The sequence below is a fragment of the Acinonyx jubatus genome, chromosome A1, assembly GCF_027475565.1.
Source record: "Acinonyx jubatus isolate Ajub_Pintada_27869175 chromosome A1, VMU_Ajub_asm_v1.0, whole genome shotgun sequence".
Classification (NCBI taxonomy): Eukaryota; Metazoa; Chordata; class Mammalia; order Carnivora; family Felidae; genus Acinonyx; species Acinonyx jubatus.
In genome coordinates this window covers 46,168,668-46,190,314 of record NC_069380.1, presented here as the reverse complement: position 1 = coordinate 46,190,314, position 21,647 = coordinate 46,168,668, and positions in this window count along the sequence as shown.

Here is a 21,647-nt window from a genome sequence, read left to right as displayed (position 1 = left end):
CATCATTATAGTGATCCTTTGCACTACACACACACACACACACACACACACACACACACACACAGCAGTTGAAAATTTTTCATTCCTATCACCTGCATGATAAATGAGTATCCAAATTATGTCAGCCTAATGTTGAAATGACTACACGAGTTATATGTGGTTTCATTTTAAACTCATGTCTTTGATATCCCGGCACTCTAGTAATGCATTTCCTTTCCTAAAACCATTCTACAATCAACTTATTCTAATTAATTTTCAGAAAGGATTTCATTATTTTATATTTTATTTATTGATTTTTTACTTTTCTACCTGTAGAGTAACTAATAAGATTCTATGAAAATACCAAAAAGAGCACGTGGTCTGGTCACACAGTAGTATAACTTATTTATCTACCATTTTAAATGCCACATAAATATGCATATTATGTATTTTTTTACATAAAGGGATTACATATATAATATATGCATATGATATTTTAGTGTGTGTGAAAATACATGGCATGTATCCAGCATGAAACAAATATCAAATAAATATGATCTCTTTTCTCCCCTCCATAAATGGAATTGAAGAATAGTAATTAAGAATGCTATAAATGTAGTTCTGTTCTAATGATTCTGGGAAAAAATTGGGCAATTTGAAGTATGGTTAGTAGGTCTCCAGAACACTAAATAAATGGAGATGATGATGAGGGAGGAAGCAAGTTGAATAAAGACTGTGGAAAGCTGAAGATAAATTCAAGATAAAGTATGTATGGGGTGCCTGGGTGGCTCAGTCGGTTAAGCATCTGATCTTGGTTTGGGCTTAGGTCATGATCTCACGGTTTGTGGGTTTGAGCCCCACATCAGGCTCCTCACTGGCAGTGTGGAGCCTGCTTCAGATTCTCTGTCTCCCTCTCTCTCTCTGCACCTTCCCCGACTTACATTCTCTGTCTCTCAAAATAAATAGACTTTAAAAATTTTTTAAAGATAAGGTATGTATGGACAAATAACCAATCTCAGGCCACACTGGTAATTGGGAATGCTCATCGTCCTTCACCTTTAACTGAGACCTAGGAGAAATGACAGAAATTCATACTTACTGAGCACTTCCTGCATGCCAGGCACTGTTAAATACTTTTCTTACCTTTTCTCTTGTAACCCCCATAAGAATCTTATCAAGCAGGCATGATGAGCCTCCTTTGTGGTAGAGAAAAGTGAGGTGCAGAGAGGTTATGTAACTGACTTTTCAAGCGTGCACACTCCCAAAGGGGCACTGTTGGAGGGGCACTGTTGGGTGTGTCCGCCCTAAAAGTCCAAAGTTCTTGCTCAGTCCGTCATGCCAAGGCACCGTGCTGAGCCTGCACTCCTCAGCAGAGGCAGGGAGGAAGAGTGTGGCTGATCTAGCCTGAGTAGGGTCTGAGGATTATATGCACTCCAAAGATATGCGTAGCCCGAGGGAAGTGTGTAAAACACACTGGGCATTTTTATCCTCAAGTTCATAATATACTCTCTGGACAAATACCTGGAGAAGCACAGAAATTCTCTCCAGTTCTAGCCTTGAAATTCATGCTTACACTTCTCTTTTGGCCCTGGGTGGCCCTTGTGTGAGTCAGCAGCCTTTAGGCAGAGGTCGATCACAAAGCTCCTGGCTCTGTGCTCCTTCTGATTTGCCTACAAGCCCTCCCTGTAACCAAATCTGACCCTCTACTCTGAAGCACTGGCATCTGGCCAGCTCTCCATCATGGCGTCTTCTCACAACATTTTATCCAAGTGGAGACCTTTCCACTTCTCTGGTCTACCATGTTGGCTCCTGCAGGTGGTCACAACGTTTTCTTTTCATGCAGAGTTGCCTGCAAGCTTCCCCGTGTGTCATCTACTTCTGAAGACTGCTGTGATTCCTTTTTTGAAATCCATAATATTGCTGAACTCTTCCTGACCATGATAAACATCAATGTTATACTTACTTGAACACAAAAGTTAAAAGATGAGAAAACAGGAAGTGATAGAGAAATTGCTTAAATAATTGATTAACGGTGCCATAGCATTTATGATGATGTACAGACACTGAAATGTGCTCGCATCAATATATTCGTTTCCTCATGGTGTTGTAGGAAACTACCACAAACTTAGTGGTTTAAAACAACACAACTTTATTTTCTTAGTGATTCTGAGGGTCAGAAGTCTAAAAATATTTTCACCATACTGTATTTCTTCTGGAAACTCAAAGTGAGAATCCATGCCCCTCTTGGTCCTTGTCAGGTTCTAGAGCCTCCATGCATGTCTTGGCTCAGTGCACTGCTTTCCTCTGACCTCTGCTTCTGCTGTCCCATCCGGGTCTCTGACCCTGACCTCCAGTCTCTCTCTGATGAGTAACTTTATGATTACACTGGGTGCAACCAGATAATCCAGGATAATTTCCTTAGCTCAGGATCCTTATCTTGACTACATTTGCAAGTCCTTTTGCTATATATGGTAACATATTCTGGGGATTAGAATGCGGATATTTTGGAGGCACAATTATTCTACCCAAAACAATCAGAAAAGAAAACCAGAGCATTAAACTAGTGTAAAGATGATTAAATAAAGAAGCCAAAAGTGCAGGTTCCATTAACACCCAATGGTGATACCACCACAGCACAGTGGGAGAAGAGCATTTTGGGTGAAATATGAACTGTAAAGAATAAGGAGTTCAGACTGTGTTTGCTCAAGTTCGATTAGATAGGCTAATTAAAATATTCTCATCGTGAGCTTCTTTGTAATAAATTTGAAGACAGAAACTGAACTTGAAGAATCTGATTTGTCACTCATGTATCATTATTATAATCTAAAATAACACATATATGGGTGCACATATCACACTCTCCTGTACATATATATATATATATATATATATATATACACACACACGCACAAACGCATCTCTACACAGAAACGTGTCATTAACGTATAAGTGGTATATGAGTGAGGACTGTTCGAAATAGAAATGAAGCTTCAAGGACGTTCTGAATAGTCTCCACCTAAACAATATCATCAATTCTGTGTTCTTTTGATGTACACGCTGTGTTATATTGCATCTGAAAACAAAGGAGCTGTAGCCTTAGACATGTTCTAGCACCTCCCGCCCACCTGCAGCCTGACTTGTTCACTGCACATGATTTACCAGCAGGGTATTTAGTGGATGCACATGTAGCCTAGTGGACAATGCAATGTCATCAGAAACACCGGGCATTTACACTCTTTCAGCGGCCTGGTGTTCATTATTCAAGTCGATGAACGTGTATGCATGAAAACCTTCCATCCCTTTGTAAGGGCTGTGATCAATAAGGGGGGAAAGGGAAATAAATGTGCCATTTTTTTTTTTAGGATGTGGCATATAAATACCTGAAACAAGAATTTCATAACAAAAGGGCAAGCTAACCTTACTAAATGCTGATTACACAGTGCATAATAGAAAAGGAAATAAAAGCGTTTTTATAAAATGTATCAAATCCTAAGAGTGCTGTTAAACTCATTAAAGAAAAAATGAAGTTAGAGAAACTGGTCTTATTTTTTTTCACTCCCAGTAGAGTTCATTTCTACTTCAACAACTAAGCCAAGGTCACATTTAACTCACTTCAATTTCACCCAGTGCACAAGCTAATGTCAATAGTACAGCTGCCATGCAGAGCTAAAGACTGATGGTTAGACAAAGCCATTTACACAAGGCTGGGTCTTTCGTCTTCTCTCAGCCAGTGACATAAGAAAGCACTGAGGTTATTCTCCACTAGAGATGAAAACTGGCGTATTAGAAAGAATGTTATTCTCCTTAGCTGTCACACAAAGGATCTGAAGAAACGTAGAAATGTTTTTTTTTCCTCCCCCCACTCTGGTCATCTGGGGAGATCACAAAGTGACTCTAATAGCCTTCACTCTGAAATTTTCACATGGTTTAAGTGATTGCCAAGTCTGATATTTTCCATTTACACTTCATTGCCATCAGAAAAAGAAAAAAAAATCAATATACCTACCTACTCAAGTGTGTCACAGGATGAGCTTATAAAAGAAGACATCAGTCTTTTTAGGGCATGAAAAATATACTTATTCAAATATATCTTATTTAAAATGACATAAATTGCAGTGGTTAGTCAAGATTCGATTTCCTCTAAAATATAAGATTTAAAATATTCCTTGACTTGCCAGGAATCAGAATCCTTCAAATTGTTGATATATACAGATGTACTTGTTTTCTGATGTAAGTCATTCTGACTGTATTTTATTTCAGTGCATTAGTGACTACATTTATTAATTTCATAGGAACTAAAGCATCACATTTTATGAGACCGCACAGGGTAGTACATTTTTTTTTCTTCTCAGGAAATAATTTCATTTTCAACCTTACTTTCCCATTGTATGGCTTCTTGCACTTTTAGCTTTATATCTTAGGGAAAAAAAATGAGGATGTTTCTTTATATTATTCTAATAATATTTTACATTAAGAGTCTATTCTTCCTTAACTTGTTTTAACTATTAAACTTCTTTATGCAGAAAAGGTGTAATGAGTTCGGTGTAACATTTCAAATGCTTTTGTTAAAATCAGAGGTAATTTTAACTGTCAAAGGAACATCCATGTCAGATTGGTCTTTCAATTAAAAGAAGTCTCATGTCAAGCTTGAGTACAATGCCTGTGTGTTATATACATGCTCTGTGTTGCAGATATTTTGAATTCTTCCATTTCCATATTTTTTTTTTCTTAAATACGGTGCTGGAGGGAGAATGTTGGTGGCTGTGCCCCAGATTTCCTGAGTGAATTCACTGCTTGAGGATCTCACCGTATGGGTACAGCATCATTGCATCAGGAAACCAAGAAGACCTATAGGATGCTTTCAAGTTTAGAAACAGTATTCAAATAGCACCTGTCAAGGAGTTCTGAAACAATGACGGAATTTTCACCTTCCCACTGTTCCAGGGCCAACCCACAGGTCTGCAGGCTTTTGTATTTGTTTATCTCTGCTCCTCAGCCCCTCCCCCCAAGGTGAAGATGGTGAATCAGCTCCCCTAAAAAAAGAAAGAAGAAGAAGGGAACAGCAAAATTTTGTGTCTGGGGTCACTCTTGGACTCAGTTCCCTATGTGGCAATGCAACACAATAACAATTTGAGTTACTGGGCCATCCCCCACAGTTACAAGTATTTCAAGGTCAATTTATCAATTTAACAGCTTCATCTTCTTAATCACTAAACTTCTGTCTCTTTGAGCTTGTGCTGAAAGACTGTGGCTGCTAATTAAAATGGAGCTTTACTAGCAAGTACACAAATTAGATCCTGTCAGTAAGTTTATTCTAACTATTGGTCATTTCTAAATGCCTTTTTAATCCCCTAATTTTTACATTAAAATTCAAAAGCCTAACAATCTTAATCACCCCTACATCAAATTCATCATTAAGAACAGGAAGCCAGATGGTATAATTTTGATTTACCGGACTTCAGCGTGAATTAATGTACTGAGTGCCGATAATGAATACATCAAACCTGATATTGCAGAAACCTATGAATCTGGCATGTGAAATTAATAACACACTCTGCACAATGAAAGCATGTAAGCTCATATAAAACTGAGGAGTAATGGGCCCTTTTATTTTAAATGGTCTTTATTAGCCTTCCGTTTTGACTCTTAAGAAAAAGATGAGCATTTTGTTTAGGAGTGTACTTGTCCATTGGACAACTATTTTTCCCCAATGTAACACAACATGAGCAAAATTAGGATGATTAATAACAAAGCTTGTCTAGAGAAATTTGCTCCAAGGGTTCTCAGAATAGCTGCAAGTTCTGCACTTATTTTGGGAATTGTACATATTAGAGAGAGTTGGGAAATTTCCGTACAACGTCATGACCTATAGAATATCCCGTCGCCGTTTTCTTAGCACTGGACCAACTTTTTGTAATGTATCTGCCTGAGAACCACTTTTGTATATTAAACTTTCTTTTTAAACAGACGTAGACTCTTTTACCCCCTATTGTTTCATTACTGCTAAAGGTGTGCTGCTTTATACCCATGAATTAAATAGAATCCATGTCCAATCATGCAAGTCACGTGTGCGAGAGGACGCTCATAATGGGTCATCACGGAGAGTGGCTCACTACACAGAAATTATTGACGTCTGAAGTAAGTTGAAGCTGCCCTTTCGTGATAATGTTTATTAATGTCTCTGCTAATGCCTTTGCATATTTTCATTAAATATATTTTTATTTTTATTTTTGTTGGCTTGCAGAGAATTCCAAGTTTTGTTAAGGATTAACAGGATTAGAAATACAATATATTCACGAACTAAGTGAAAAATCTGTGGACTAAATTCAGACAGAAAATATAATGTTTTTAGGCAAACTTAGGGTTTGTATAAGACAAAGTGGAGTCGTCTAGTAGAGCAAGAAATATGTATTATTTCCATCTGAATTTTTTAAAACACAGGATTTATTAAATCGAATCGTGGCTGTGGTGTGAGAATGCTCGGTGTTTTTCTTTCCTACGAGCAGCAGGATTACAAATCGGCTGTCCGGGGCGAGCCTGAAAATGGCCCTGTGTAATATACTTTGTAAATGAAGTCTTTTAAACGTTTGAAGCGCTTTTGCTTCATATTCCTAATACATATCAATAGACAACGCAGAAATCCAGGAATGTGGAGGCAAACAGTCTTGGCTTTTGACTCAACACTATCTATAACGGTCTTTGAAGAAGGTGAAATGCCTATTTTACTTTTAAAGTGGTGATAGGTGACCAAACACTGCAGGTTAACAGCCTGAGCCGCTTTTCAGTTGCACGGCCCTTCGTTTTTCACTGCTCGGGTGGTGTACCAAATATTTCAGCAGCCTGACTCCGAAATGAAGGCAGTGCCACAAATAGGATAATGTTCAAAAAAATGGCACAAACCTTACGCTAAGTGCTATTTTCTAGATAACATTGCTCATTGGCTCAATCTATACTCACACTTGTAAGACAGTATAGAGGATAATTTGTATCTCTTAGAGATTCAGTGCTACGATTTATTACAGAAAGGAGAAGGGATGTATTAGTTCTTTATCTTAAGGGTAGAGAAAATAAAAGCACTTTTGGGGCTCCTGATATTTATTTTTGTGACTTAGCCTTCAAAAATTGTGCGTTTTAATAAAGATTAGGCTTTTAAGAAGTACCCCCTTTATACCTTACATCACTTTGAATGGAATAAGTCGGTTATTTCTGGCTGAAAATTTTTCTTACTCCTAAATCTCTTTAACTGAAGCTCATTTGACAAACCTATTATAAAATGAATAAATGCAGCACTGTGTGATTTGTCCACTGTCAACATGTTAACACACTTTATTTGAAGGTAGATTGATGGAGGGTGGCTGAAAGAGTTTACCCTCCTGAGTTAAAGAATAGAAAACCCTTTTTTCTTAGTTTTTTTTCTTTTTTTTTCTTAGAAGTTCACAAGAGTAGATATACAATTATCCTCGACTTGCTGATGCAAAGGAACAGAGCATTTAGTTTCTTGTCACTGTCTCTGAAATTCCTAAAGGTACAATTAGCATTTCATTTGACATAATGTTGAAAGGTTCATAGATTGATCTTCCCTAAAATGCAGCAAGAATTTTTTGAAATGCAAATTTTGACATTTATTAACTTTTATTCCAGATCTGTTTATAGACTGTAAAACTGTGCATACATTTAACTCGAAGAAGCTAAAAGGACAATGTTTAGGTGGATACTCTGTGTTATAATAAAAGTCTATTTTATTGTTTCAACAATGAAATTTTTATTATCAGAGATTTATGATATCAGCACAGCAGTTTTTACTGCATGATTCACAGTGTTTTTATAGATGTATATTCAACAAAACAAGGAGAGAAATTGTACTGCAGTGCTCTCTCTCAGGAGTGCATTTCCCCATTGAAATAATGTCAGCGGTTTTCCACCTTCAAAGCCCTATGTTTTCAAATCAATTAACAATTCTAATTGTGCAGGAACAGTTGTTCACTTAGCTTGGCAAATGGGACAGGAAACATTATTTCCTTTCTTTGCCTAAAATGAAGACTTTAATCTTCTGAACCATATTTAACATCTAAAAAACACACAACTGAAAAGTTGGACAGTTTGAGACTCCATCACTTTGCCGGGGCCGGCTTCCTTTTCTGTGTGGCCTACGTTCATTCTCCAGTCTTCCCCCAGCCCTGCTGGAAGCCCAGAGCGACAGCAGTTTCACGTCTCGGTGCGGACACGCCATCTTCAGATTCATTTCGACCCCTCTCTAATCAGATATTTATCTGGCCAGGCGGTTGGGAGAGTTATTACTTTTCATAGGTAGCAACCCGAGCACTGGGTGACCCGGGTTGCGACACTCGAATGCAGATCTGTGTCGGCAGGTTGGAAACAGCTGACGCACCAGCATAGGGGGGCCAGGTCTGCTGTGCCACTTCAAGTCCTAATGTCATTTCCACTTAAAAAAATGTTATTGGGATTAAAGTGCAGCTTGTAAGATATTGAACAATGCGGTTCATAAAACAAGAAACACATGCAATCTTATAAGACGTTATTAAATATGTACAGTTTAACCTTTTCCTTTTTACAAATGTATATTTGAGTTATAGCTCATAATGTCTGTCCATATTTATAAAACACATAAATGCTATGATTAGAGAAGGAGATCTTTAGCACGTCAGCATCAATGGGAGAATATGCTTTATTATGTTTTCCATCGCTTCCGAGATTATTCAAATATATACTTTCAGAAAGACAGCTTGTATTCTAGAATGATTAAAAGATCTCCAACAAAAGAGGAGTTTTTGATTCCCTTTCCCACAAATCTTTAATTTAGAGTGCTCTCTTGGATGAGTCTCCATGTGATTGACCTCTGGCTTATTATTCCACTTGAATCTTACTGTTTCCAAAGCATGCACATGCTATTTTTATCTAGTGAGGAGCCTGGAATGTCTTAATCTTGTTTCTGTAAACATAATGCCAATGCAAGTAAACATGTAGGTTATTCAGTTCCCTCAAATGAAAATTAAAATATACTCTTGGTATTCTCATCAAGATCAAATGTACAAGAAATTCGTGCATAAGGCAGGCCACCTGTGTGTAGACTTTGTTCTCTCAACGAAACTGCTGCAGCTGATTGAAAAGTAGGGATGCATTCCTTGGCCGATCGGATTTAACACAGAAGTGCAAAAAATCACCTTTTGGTCAGGTGGATTTCAAATGCTCCTGAATGTAGTTCAAGATCATCAGTAAGGGTCCCTTGGGCCAACGGAGAGTAGAGAATTCCAAGGTGACATATTGAATAATATAGGACATCTCCATGTGTCTTTTCTCTTATACAACAGAAATAAATAACAGGAATAGAAATTTTGTTCATATGTGTTTTCTCATTGCAATATAAATGAGAGAAACTTGGTGTTTTAAGTGTTTATGTTGTTGAGAGGAAATCCTTTTTTGTGTAGTCATATAATACTTACATAATGTAGCCATAGTTCCTCAGTCTTTAAAACCTTATTCAAATGCCTACTCATGCCTGAAGATTTCCCATATCTCTGCCATGTGAGCAATGAATGATCTCTCCCTTTCTGTATTCATGCAACATTAAAAAAAAGAGTCACCCTAATTGTACTTATCACTTGTGTTTTGCGTATTATATGCTGGGTGACACTGTGACCCTCATGAGGAGGCCGACTATGTTTCATACAACGATGTGCTCTCCATTGAGCAGGGATTGTGGACAGAGTGTGATGCACAATAAAATGCTAAATGACTGACTGCGGAAGCAGAACCACACAGGGTTAATGCAGAGCAGTTTTTCTTGACCTTGGCACTGTTGACATTTTGAGCCTGATAATTTTTTGTCATGGGGGCTGTCCTGTGAATTATAGGATGCTCGGTATCATCCCTGGCCTCTACCCACTGGATGCCATTAGGACCATTTCCCCAAGCTGTGACAACCAGAAAAGTCTCCAGACATTATCAACTGTCCCCTGAGGAGCAGAATTGTTGCTCCTCCTCTCCCCTCACTGTGTGTTGAGAACCACTGGTATAGATGGTAACCTCCAAAATGCTGAGAGGAAAAGCCACTATGGTATTTCTGAAGGAAGCCATGATATAGAGACACAAACAAATTACGAAATATTTAGCCCTACCAAATCACCTCATTGATTATCCCCACAAATCCTTATAGCTGTATTTTTCCCCCCATTACATCATCTTCATTGGTTCTCATTAGTTATTATCATTATTCTTCATCTTATTAATTTGCATAGCCTTCTGCTAAAGTATGTCGTCTTTATGTGCAGGTGCTGTGAGCTTCAGGCCCACATTCATGTCTCCACACGTGACTAGGAGAATGGTTTCTCAACGGTAAAATGAGTTTGGTCTGGTGAGGCATCTTGTGGTCAACACTGTACCAAGGCACATATTTCCAAGGGGAATTGAAGTTTAGCTATGTGGCTACTATGGAGTTGTATTGCATTACCTACATTTTCTCGATTAAACTGGAGTGTGTCCATAGTTAAGAGTATTTTTAATACTTAGAATTGTATTAAAGAAAGAAGAAATAAGGTAGTAAATGTAGAGATTTCAACAAAGAAATTGCATCTGGGGAAAAAAAACAAGACAAAGAAAATCAGAAGGAAGGGAGAACTGGAGAATATCTCATCAATAAAAATTAGTCATGCTTGTGTGTCCTCCATATTTTTTCACAATTTCTCTCAAGCTTGAGCCACATGCTTTTATCATTCTCTCAGCCTACTTACGAAACCAGTCTTTGCCTCTCTCTCCTTTATAACTCTTCATCCCACTATTACTGCGATTATTATTTTGTCATTACATTTTAAAATACTGTCATACCCATGCCTACTTCCAGAAAGGAATCGTACAATTTTAAAATGGGAAAATAAAAATGGAAATTTCATAAATAATTATAAGAAGAATGAATGTAACAAAAATGTGAGATGGCTGTTTAAAATTATGTACCTGTTCATTTGTTTTGCCTTAAACAATAAGAAGTGGAGGAGGTTTACAAATGTCTTTTACAAAGACATTAACAATGTGGTCAGATGCACTATTCTAGACCTGTGTATGGGGCACGTGGCAATAGCAAAGAGAGGGTGGGGAATGAGATAGATCTGGCACAGATGGCTAAACAAAATGTGCCTCATTAAGCCTTGTACCCTGGTGGGGGATGGGGGCACAAAATTGGCCTCAATTTTCTGGAAGGTGATGTAAAGAGGGAAATGATGGGTTGAGACTCAGTGTCCATCAGATGAAAGGTAAACCATTGCTAAGGAGACACAGAATTAGATTTTATCCTGAATGGAGAGAAACATTTTTCCTTTGGGAAGGTGAGCTGGTTGCAACAATAAAAAACTAAAATTAATTTTGCCCTTTTTAACAAACGAAAAAGGAAAACACATTGGTTCCCCCATATGCAGAATATGAACTAGAAAGAAAAAATATTTTCCTTCTCTAAAATATGGGGAAAATATGCCATACTAATCCTTAGATAAGACACTTTCAGTTACGTGATGTTCGAAGTCTTTCCTTAGCTTTTGCAAAAGATACGGAATGGCTCTCCAAATGGATGAATGACTATTCTTCAAAAATGACCTTTTGTAAAAGCTGAGGGCATAAAATTAAATCATAATTCAGCAAAGGCATTTTTCCAGAAAATAAGATAATATAGCCCAGGTATATTACTTTCAGATGCCCTCACCTAGGTCAGTAATAGCATTTGGAGAACTTTGAAGGAATAGAGAGTTAACATCCCTTAGATCAATGGTCTTCAAATATTTCTGCCCCAACCGATGCTGGATAACCTGACAGGCTAAGCATAGGGAAAAAAAGAGAGAGAATCAGGAAGAAAAATCTGGCAAAATACTGTTTTAATTTCTGCATGTGTGAATTCTCTCATTTTGAACCATTTCATTTTTATTTAGACTACTAAAGTTATCTTTGTTTTGAACTAATGTCAGTGGGAACCACAGTATTTTCAGTTATGGACCTCTAATGGCCCCCTTAAAACTTGAGGACTAGGATTGTCCTAGTAACAGTAATTGTATGTATCAGCAATTCTATGTAGTATCGGTAATTGTATGTCTGAAGAGGCGATTATGGCCTTACCTTGGGGAGTTAAGCCTTGGGCTGGGAGAGGCAAGAGAATGAGAAAGGGCAAGGCTGGGAAGGAGTCACCCTATGTATCAGGTTTTCAGCAGCCAGGGTAGAATTTGCAAAAACACTCAAGGTGATTCTCAAATGCTTCACTCTGCCATCACCCTCCCTTCTTACTTAATAAACCCTCTTTCCTTTCAAAAATCAGCATTTCCACTGAGCTTTTGGCAAATAGTTTATCACAGTCAAATTAAGCTGAATTTGCTCATGAAGGCCTCAAGTGTCCGTCTTCTGAGCTATTGATTAAATAAAGGTACACATCTCTTACTTAACAACTGCTCAAGTAGCAAATTAGATAAAGCTTAGACAACTGAAGAGTTTCACAAGTATCCTTGCTTTGGCAATGAGAAATTCACTAGAGGTGGTGCAGGGGTTTATGTCTGGAAAAGGCCATAATTTTTCTCAAAGGACAGCTTTAACTCCTCTGAAATAGATAACCCGAAGAACTCATATCCTCAGATTTCTATGCCCTACAGCATAGATAAATTTTGGACACCTCCATCACAAAAAGAACAACAGGTAGAAGTGACTTTGAGTTAGGCTTCATTCTAATTGGTTTGCCAACATGAATCACTGGCAAAATTCATCCTTTTGTAGTGAACTGACATCCTACTGTGGGGATCAAGAATGTAGGATTTTAAACCTCATGAACCTAGCTAGGATCTTTTTTTTAAAGATAGGGATAGTGTGTTCTGATGTATTGTTATTTCTTCTTCTCAACACTGAGTAAAACAGGATTATCAAATCAGGAAAAGGTTGTCCTAGAACCAATACTGTAAGAAGGTGGACAGACTTTAAGATTCTTATCACCATACTGGGAGTCTTATTTCCATACTACCTTTATCCATTAATTCCTGTTTGCATATATTGTTGAAGAGCCCCATATCGTTGTTAGGGTCACTCAGTTTGCACCTACTTCAAAATTCAGAATTAATGCTGAATTTTAAATGAGTAATATTAATAAAATTATTAGCATTTCTATACTATGGCTGAATTAAATAATCCCATTTATATTAATTGTGCTATCCATTTTTTTAAAGAAATATTTGTCTGGCAAAATAAAGGAATTAAACAACCGACTTTATTTTCTATTCACGGGTATGTCCTTAGTTTACATGTGGCATAATATACATTTTCTCACATAAATCAGAGGTGGAAAGGAGAGATGGTATAAAATGTCTATGAGACAGGAAGTACTGAGGAGGAAGAACTTATGGTTTCCGTTTGTTTTAGAGAAAGAGTCCTTATCTTCTGTGCCTGTCTCAGTCCCTGCTTTCCCCCCATTTGGCTATGTTCCCACATCTCCATCCAGTTGATTTCTGGTATCTCTTTCCCTGATTTGAGTGGACAGTTGTGGTTTTCTACACCCCCTTCTGCTCTTGACCATCAGCACTACATCTGCCTACACTTTTGAATTGGACCTTCGTTCAACTCTATCAGATGAGTGAGTTCTTCTGCTATGTTTCCACGACCTGTATCTACCGCAAGCTGTGATAACTGGCCCCTTTCTGGGGATGACTTTTCCTGGGGCTGACTCCATACACTCTCATCCTTTCCTCTTCTCCCACAGTCCATCCCTCCTCACATTCACAAGCCACACTGGCTAACTCCTTCCTGAAAACTGATATCATTGAAGACGTGGTACGATCTCTAGACCAGAAAATAAAATGAGAAATAGACATACGACATATACATGAAGATCAGTTGAAAATAATTTTGATTTCCTAATCTTAGTGAAAGAAGTAGGCCAAAGGGTTTGAGAAGGTTCGAGTGATCTCCAGAAGGCACCCAGAGTAAACACATAGGGTTATACAAATATTTAAAGGAAGAGGGTCAATTTGTCAAAACTACAGTCAAGAGTATTGACTGTTGGCTTGGCAGTTACAATTGAAATGGTTTCTTTATTGACTTACATACACTTAGTAAACAAAATTTTAAAGACAACATTTTTACCATCTACTTGTACCCCCTATAATGATACATGTTCCTTCCTTATAACACCTGTAATGGGAGAAATTCTATAAGTGAAGCATGCCTTTTTCTAGCTAGGTCAAAACAAAGCATTACAGTGGCCTCTTAATAAATGTCGATTACCTTCCCTTTTCCCTGAGCCTGGAATTATGCTAATAACATTCTTCTGAATATTCACAGATCCATGCAATATTTGATCTGGAGAGGAATTTAGAGATATTCCTACCCCACTCCTTCTAAGAAGATGAAGATATTGTGGCTCAGACACTGGAAGTGACTTGTAAGAGGTTGCCCAGCAGTTAGCAGCACAGCCAAGAGCAGAAGCCAAGTGTTGGTGGAAGGGAGCAGTATGAATAAGGCTCTGATTTAAAAAGACAACACATTCCAGGAGCTGAAAGAACTGTGCTTCTAGGCTGGAGAGTTAGGTAGGTGCCGGAGTAAGCAGGACACTGAAGGCCATATTAAGGATTCAGGGAGTAATGAGAGACATTAGATGTTAAGGAAGGATAGTGACATGAGGGTTGCATTTTGAGAAGAATGCATTATTTTTCTATATTATTTCCATTGAAGTAATCAGATTCTCTGCTTCTCAAATACCCTTACTCTCAACTCAGGATGCAAGCTTTCTACCCCTGTCCTGATGACAGTTTCTCCCTTTGTACCTCTTCCATCACTTCTGTTTATCCCGTAGGCCAGAACACTCTGCTTCAAGGTCATATTCACCATCAGTATAAAGTAGAGGTGATCTTTCTTTGCCTCACTTTTCTACTTTCCCACGCTTTTCTGTCTGTTCCCATTTCTTGGATGATCGTACTTCACTTCGAATATTTGTTCGGCTTCACCTAGTCCTTAGATCCTTTTCCATGAATGGATGCAGCCTCTAATACCTTCACTAATCAGTCTCTGAAATCCACACTTCCGCATGAATATCTCCCTTAAATAAGAAGACAAGGAAAAACTCTCTTTATCTCTCAATGTAGAATGTTCATATCTAACATTTATTTAGTCTTTTTGTGGGACCTTTAGCCTGTTGCCATGTCCTGATGCTTGTATACTTAACAGCAGGCTTTTGTAGTAATAATTTTCTTTCTTTATACTATATTCACAACACTACCTTCAACAGTCACACCCTAGAGCATCCAGATTGCATTGCTTTAAATCTCTGAAGGTCCAAACATAATGCCAGGATTAGAAGGCAATTGGTGGGGTGCCTGGGTGGCTCAGTCGGTTGAGCACCTGACTCTTGATTTCAGACTCTTGATTTCAGTTGGTGGGATTGAATCCCATGTGGAACCCTGCGTCAGGCTCTGCACTGACAGCATGGAGCCTACTTGGGATCCTCTCTCTCCCTCTCTCTCTCTGTGCCTCCCCAGCTCTTATGCATACACATGCTCTCTCTCTCTCAAAAACTAAATAAACTTTAAAAAAAAGAAAAGGCATTTGGCATTTACTGAGTAATTGCCATGTAACAGGCATTGTGCTATAGAATTTCCTTATCAGGTTGAGTTGAGCCAAACTGGGATTCAGCGTCTAGACTGGCAAAATGCATGAGCTAGTGACCTGGTACGTCCTTATGAAAGTAAGTATGCAAAGGACTTTTACATTTTGGCTAAAGACAAAGGAATGGACGTGGGGAGAAGGAAGATGAAAAGAAAGAGGGAGGACGCGAACAATGCTTGGGGGATGCAGGGCACCTGTCCTCTGCTAGCTGGAGAAGTTGGCTCTACAGTCCAAAGAAATGATTTAGAAACAATAAATGCATAACTTGTATTCGTGAAAGACATTGTGTTCTGGGCAGGAAACAAAAGCCTGCTGCAGAGGCTCACATAATAAAGTATATCCCAACACTAGGAAAAAGGTATTTTCTTCCTAACTCTGCCACAAGCCATAGTGCTGCTTGCGGTATTAGGGACACTCCTGGCTGAGGAGGGCTGAGTCTGGAAGAGGAGTCCTCTCATGGAAAGAAGGAAAAAGAGGCCATGGCAAGATTCGATCACAAGCGTATGATTTGGGGCAGAAATGGGGCTCTCAGAAATAACTGAGAGGATACTGACTTTGGTCATGCAGGTGGACTCCAGTAGCAGCTAATGTTAACATGATCTCAAAAGAATAAGGTCAGATGACATATACACCACATAAGTGAATTCCTTAGGAGTCTTTTGAGAATAGGGTTACTATGGTCATTTTCAGAAGAGGAAATACATACTTAAGCAGATTAGTTTCTCGAGATCACATGATCTCGAGATGATGGTCCTGCGATTCAAATTTGAGCCTTGGTGACTCCCCATATAGGTGTTTTTTAGGACTTTGCCACACTACTTCCTGATTGTTTGGTACTTGTTTTCTGATGGGTTGAGTATTCCAGGTGGGAGGTGGCCAGAATAAAGGGGACCCAAGAGCTCAAATTATTTATTTTTTTCATTTATTTACTGAAAGGCAACCTAGAACTGCCAGAAGAGGCAGGCCTTGAAGTCAAGCATAGCTGAGCTCAGACCCCAGCATTGCCATTTACTAGCTATAAGCCCTTAGGAAAGTTACTTTCCCTCCATGAGCCTTGGTTTCCTTGTGTGTAAGTGGGAATGTCAACATGCTTTTTGAATGCAGATATAAGGCCCAAATGAGTTAAGATAGTTCATACCAAAGTGCCCACTACATAGTAGGTCCTCAGGAAATGACAGCTATTTTTATTATCGTCAGTTCCTGCAATTTTGCCTGAACTCCTCGCATCCAGGAAAGAAACCATGTGAAACGTGTCAGCCCCAAATACTGACAGATCACATGTTATTGCTGCCAGTTCCTGCTTCATCTTGCAGCTTCCCTAGCATGTCTTTTTTATTTTTGCTTCCATATCTAAAATAGCATATGGGAGTACATCATTTTGACCCTTCCTGCTAGGAACCAAACCATAACTCTTTTTTCTATAAAAGGAAGGAGATGGTGCTGACCTACATCTTTTCTCTTTGGCAAGTACCCACATTACATGTTTATCGACATTTAAGAGTTCCTTCTTAAAGCAGCTCACTTATGGCTAGAAAGTGCATTTCTTTCACTTGAAAGGACATCAAAGAGGCATTCCTGTATGAAATTCACTGAGTTTTTCTTAACTATGCATTGTCATGAGACCATATGGCCGTAAATGATTTAGTTTTTCATGAAAAATGGTTTTAAATCAAAAATGAAACCTGCTAAAAAGAATTTGCATACTTGATGAAAAATAAAGGCAATAAAATGTTTAATCTGGCTGTGAGAAATGTACTGGGATTTCATAAACAGCCCTTACATAATAAGGAAATACATTTTCATTATGACTGTTGCATTACCGGGTTATGGAAACTTGGCCTCTTTAGTTAGCGATACAGAAAACTGGAGCGTAAATGGCATTCACCTTCAGATTCAAGCGAATCTGGCATATCTGGAAAATTGCAAGGTAATACCTGCCCAGGTCCATGTAAATGATGAGCTTACTGGGGAAACACTTAGATTTAGGGAATAAATGGGGGCAGCGGGATTGAGTGGAAGGAGAGGATACAGTCTGATCATAGCAGTGTGACATCATTAATAAGGATTGAGAAGGTGGATCTGTAACATAAGAGCAAGTAAACACTCAAAGAATGGTTTCACTAGAACCTCTATGGGAACTTGAAAGACAGAGGCCTCAGCAGCACTGAGAGCTGTAGTGCTGGCAAACTTGGGAAAAGCCATCTGACCCAGATGCTGATTGGCATCAGCAACAGTGGCGGTGCCTTGAGAGAGCATCAGTCGAGAAAGGAGATATCAGCCAACGGAAAGGAGCGCAGAGGAGAATAGCCACCACCGCCTGGCAGTAGGTGAACAGCGGGATTGGGAAGTGAAGTTCATATGAAGCACGCCCTGGGAACTCTGAGAAATATTGGGGGTGAGTTTGCATTGTTTGGCATTCCTGAGGAATTGATGTGGTGGAGAAACGATCATGGTGACCCTCGCTTTACCTTAATGGGGTGCCATAAGTTACATATTGAATTTCTTCCTACTTAAATAAGCCGATAAATCACACTATAAAATGCAATCCCTCTTGTGAACTTTCTTTAATGGGCACAGTGTAGGTCACAGCATACCCAAAGTTCAGTGTGCCACCCCTTTGAATTGGTATTGAAGAGGCGATGTTGAGAAAACATCATGAATAAAAAAGAATACAAAAGTAAGAGCGTGTCAATATTAACTGTTGCAACTGCTAACCATCTTGGAAAGAAGCTTGTTTCTCAATCTACTGCATCGATTAGATAACAGCTGCTCCTTGTGGAGAGATATTATTCTGTGTCATTCAAGAGACTGTCCAAGATACAAGCAGGACTGTGGATGACTTCACCACACACTGTGGGATGGCTCCATGCTGCACAATCTCTTAGACTTCAGCCATCCTTGGATAGATTCCAAGAAGCTGGGGCAGCTACACAGAATCTCAGGGAAATGGGTTATTTCTGAGTCAGACTCATGAGCCTCATGGTCTACATTAAAAAGAAATGGTCAAAATACTACAAACTTCCCCACATAAATAATAGTTTATTTGTATCTAATGCTTATTTCACTTTGTTGTAGTTTTGAGGTCCTTTAAATCTAAAGATGTATGAAGACTTGGAAGACCATGTAGGGAATGTGTTGTCCATTAAGGATCTGGGAGAGTGGAAGGGTTTCTGGCTGGTTCAGTCGGTAAAGCACGTGACTCTTGATCTCAGGGTCATGAGTTCAAGTCCCATAATGGTCCTACAGGTTTAAAAAAAAAAAAGGAAAGAGTGGAAAGTACTAATTTTATATTTAATGAGAGACAACCCAGAAGTCAAACCAGTGTCCTCAAGTTTGGGTCAAAAAGTGTGAAGTCCAAGGGATATCAATTCCAAGTTATGCTTTCCCAGCTGGGTGTAAGAGCATCTTCTCAAAGCATTTTCTGTGACTAGTTGCACCTTTAGAGAAGTTTTTAAGAAGGTGTTAAATGTTCATAGTTAGGAGCTGATATACTTAAGCCAGGCATCCTGAGTTTATATCCCGATTCCCCTACTTCCTTGCTGTGGAACTTTGGTTGAGTCATATAAATCTCTCTGGGCCTCAGTTTCTCCACTGTTTAAGTTGGAATCAAACTGTTACCTATGCAGTAAGATTGTAGTGAAAGCTAAATAAGTATCTGGTAATATTTTGTTTGGAAATCAAAACAGCTTTTATAGCCATTTCAAAAACAGATATAACCAAGGAGAGAAACTTGAAATAAAAACTTCTAACATGTAAGAAAGCTTTTTAGTCTAGAAGTGTTTTTTCCTGAGATGAGATTAATGATGACAAATAAAAATAAGATAGAGTTCATAGAAAATTTTTACATGTATTACCACATTTGAGAATTGTAATTACAAATGGATATACATGAGATTATTGAGGTTAAGTGCTGGGATTGAAATCATACAGTTTTTAAGTGGCAGAGTTGGAAAATGTACTGAGAGTTTCTAATCCCAAAGCCAGTACTTTCCTCTTCATTACTTATCCTATTAAATTAATTTTTTAAAGTTTAATACTTGTAGGGTTAGAACCATCACTGAAAAAAGTATTTTGTATCAGTAGGTATTTTTAACACATCTGCTTTTACTCAGACCTCTGTCCTTTCTTGTATCGGTGTATAAAATGTTTTCACGGATGCCTAAGTGTTGGGCCTCATGATGCTGTGATTTTGGGGGGTGATTAGTCAAAAGGTGACTCAGGGTGGGTCAAATATTTGGTTCCCTCAGGGAGTCTGGGAGCAGGTCAAGGACTGAATCTTTCAGGACTCACGATATTTCAGAAAAGTTTAACAAAGATTGTGATCTAATATTACCTTTTTGCTAGAATCTTACTGAATTTTGAATAAAGCTAGAAGGCTACAAAACAGCTTTAATATTATCAAAAGTAAGAAAAGTCTGAGAAATTGCCATAGGTAAGAGGAAGCTAAAGCGATATGATGCTAAATATGATGTAGTATCCTGATACTGGGATCTGAAACAGGAAAAAGGAGATGGGAGAGGAACTATTGAAATCCAAACAAACTGTGGAGTTCAGTTAGTAATAGTACTCCAGTGTTGGTTTCTTGGTTTTAGCAAGTGCACCATGGTCCTGTAAAATGAGAACAGTGGGGGAAAATGAGTGAGGGATAAATATGCATGCTCTGTGCTATCTTTGTAACTTCTCTGTAAATCTCAAAGTATCCCAAGGTAAAAATGTTATAAAAACTAAAAGAAAAAAATCCTATTAATAGTATCCGAGATTCTGTATGTCTTAGGTTATGGTATAAAACAACTTCAATGTACTCTCCCATTTTCTTTTCTTTCCATTCAATTTTAGGGTCACACAAAGGACCCTTGACTCATTCTCCACCCCCTGCCACCATCACTACATACATACCTTTTATGATTTGCCTTCTATTTTTTTTAATGTTTGTTTTGAGAAAGAGAGACAGAACTCCAGTGAGAGAGGGGCAGAGGGAGAGGGAGATACAGAATCCGAAGCAGGCTCCAGGCTCTAAGCTGTCAGCGCAGAGACCGACGCGGGGCTCGAACTCACAAACTGTGAAATCATGACCTGAGCCGAAATCGGATGCTTAACCGACTGAGCCACCCAGGCGAGAGCCTGAAAGCCTCTCCCGTAAGGGTTTTTGGGGGCTCATGCTAGCTAGTACGTCATGTAGTCATGTTCTACTGGGAGCCTGCTATCCCCCTAGAACAGTGTTAGGTGCAGGGTTACAAAATGGAAGCAAAACAAAATCTTTGCCCTTGAAAGGGACACGTTCTGTTTGGGTAAGCAGATACATAATGGAGAATTACAATGCACAGAGATGGAGAAAGAGTATCAGGGGACCCCAGGAAGGGGGAACAAATGCTTCATACAGTCTGAAGGAGGAGATCAAGGTGGGGGTGCTGGTGGGAGTGACCTCTGAACTGAGTCTCAATCTAATGGCCCAGAGAAGGAGAACAGTAGCCAAGAAGGTGGGCAGAGGAGAGAGAAAGTCTCCAGGCAGTAGACAGTGCATCCTAGGGTATTTGGGTGGGAAACAAGAGAAGCACGCGGATATTGATTGTGAAGATGGAAATAGCCACAGGCAGTAAAGCTGCAGGGGTAAACAATGCCCCACACCCTGAGGAGCTGAACCATTATAATGTACAGTTGAGATTTGATCCTCCAGAAAAGGGAGCAGGGGCACCTGGGTGGCTCAGTCGGTTGAGCGTCCAACTTTGGCTCAGGTCATGATCTCACAGTTCGTGGGTTCGAGCCCTACGTCAGGCTCTGTGCTGACAGCTTGGAGCCTAGAGCCTGCTTCGGATTCTGTGTGTGTGTGTCTCTCTCTGTCCCTCCCTTGCGCGCGCTCTCTCTCAAAAATAAATAAACATTAAAAAATTTAAAAAGAAAAGGGAGCAGGCTTCACCTTTGGCAATTAACTTCAAACCTATCATCATTCTCATTCATTGCTTTTCAGTCTTCATAACCAATGTGTTTAATCTTAAGATACAACATCCTGATTGCTGTGTACTACATTTGGAGATCTA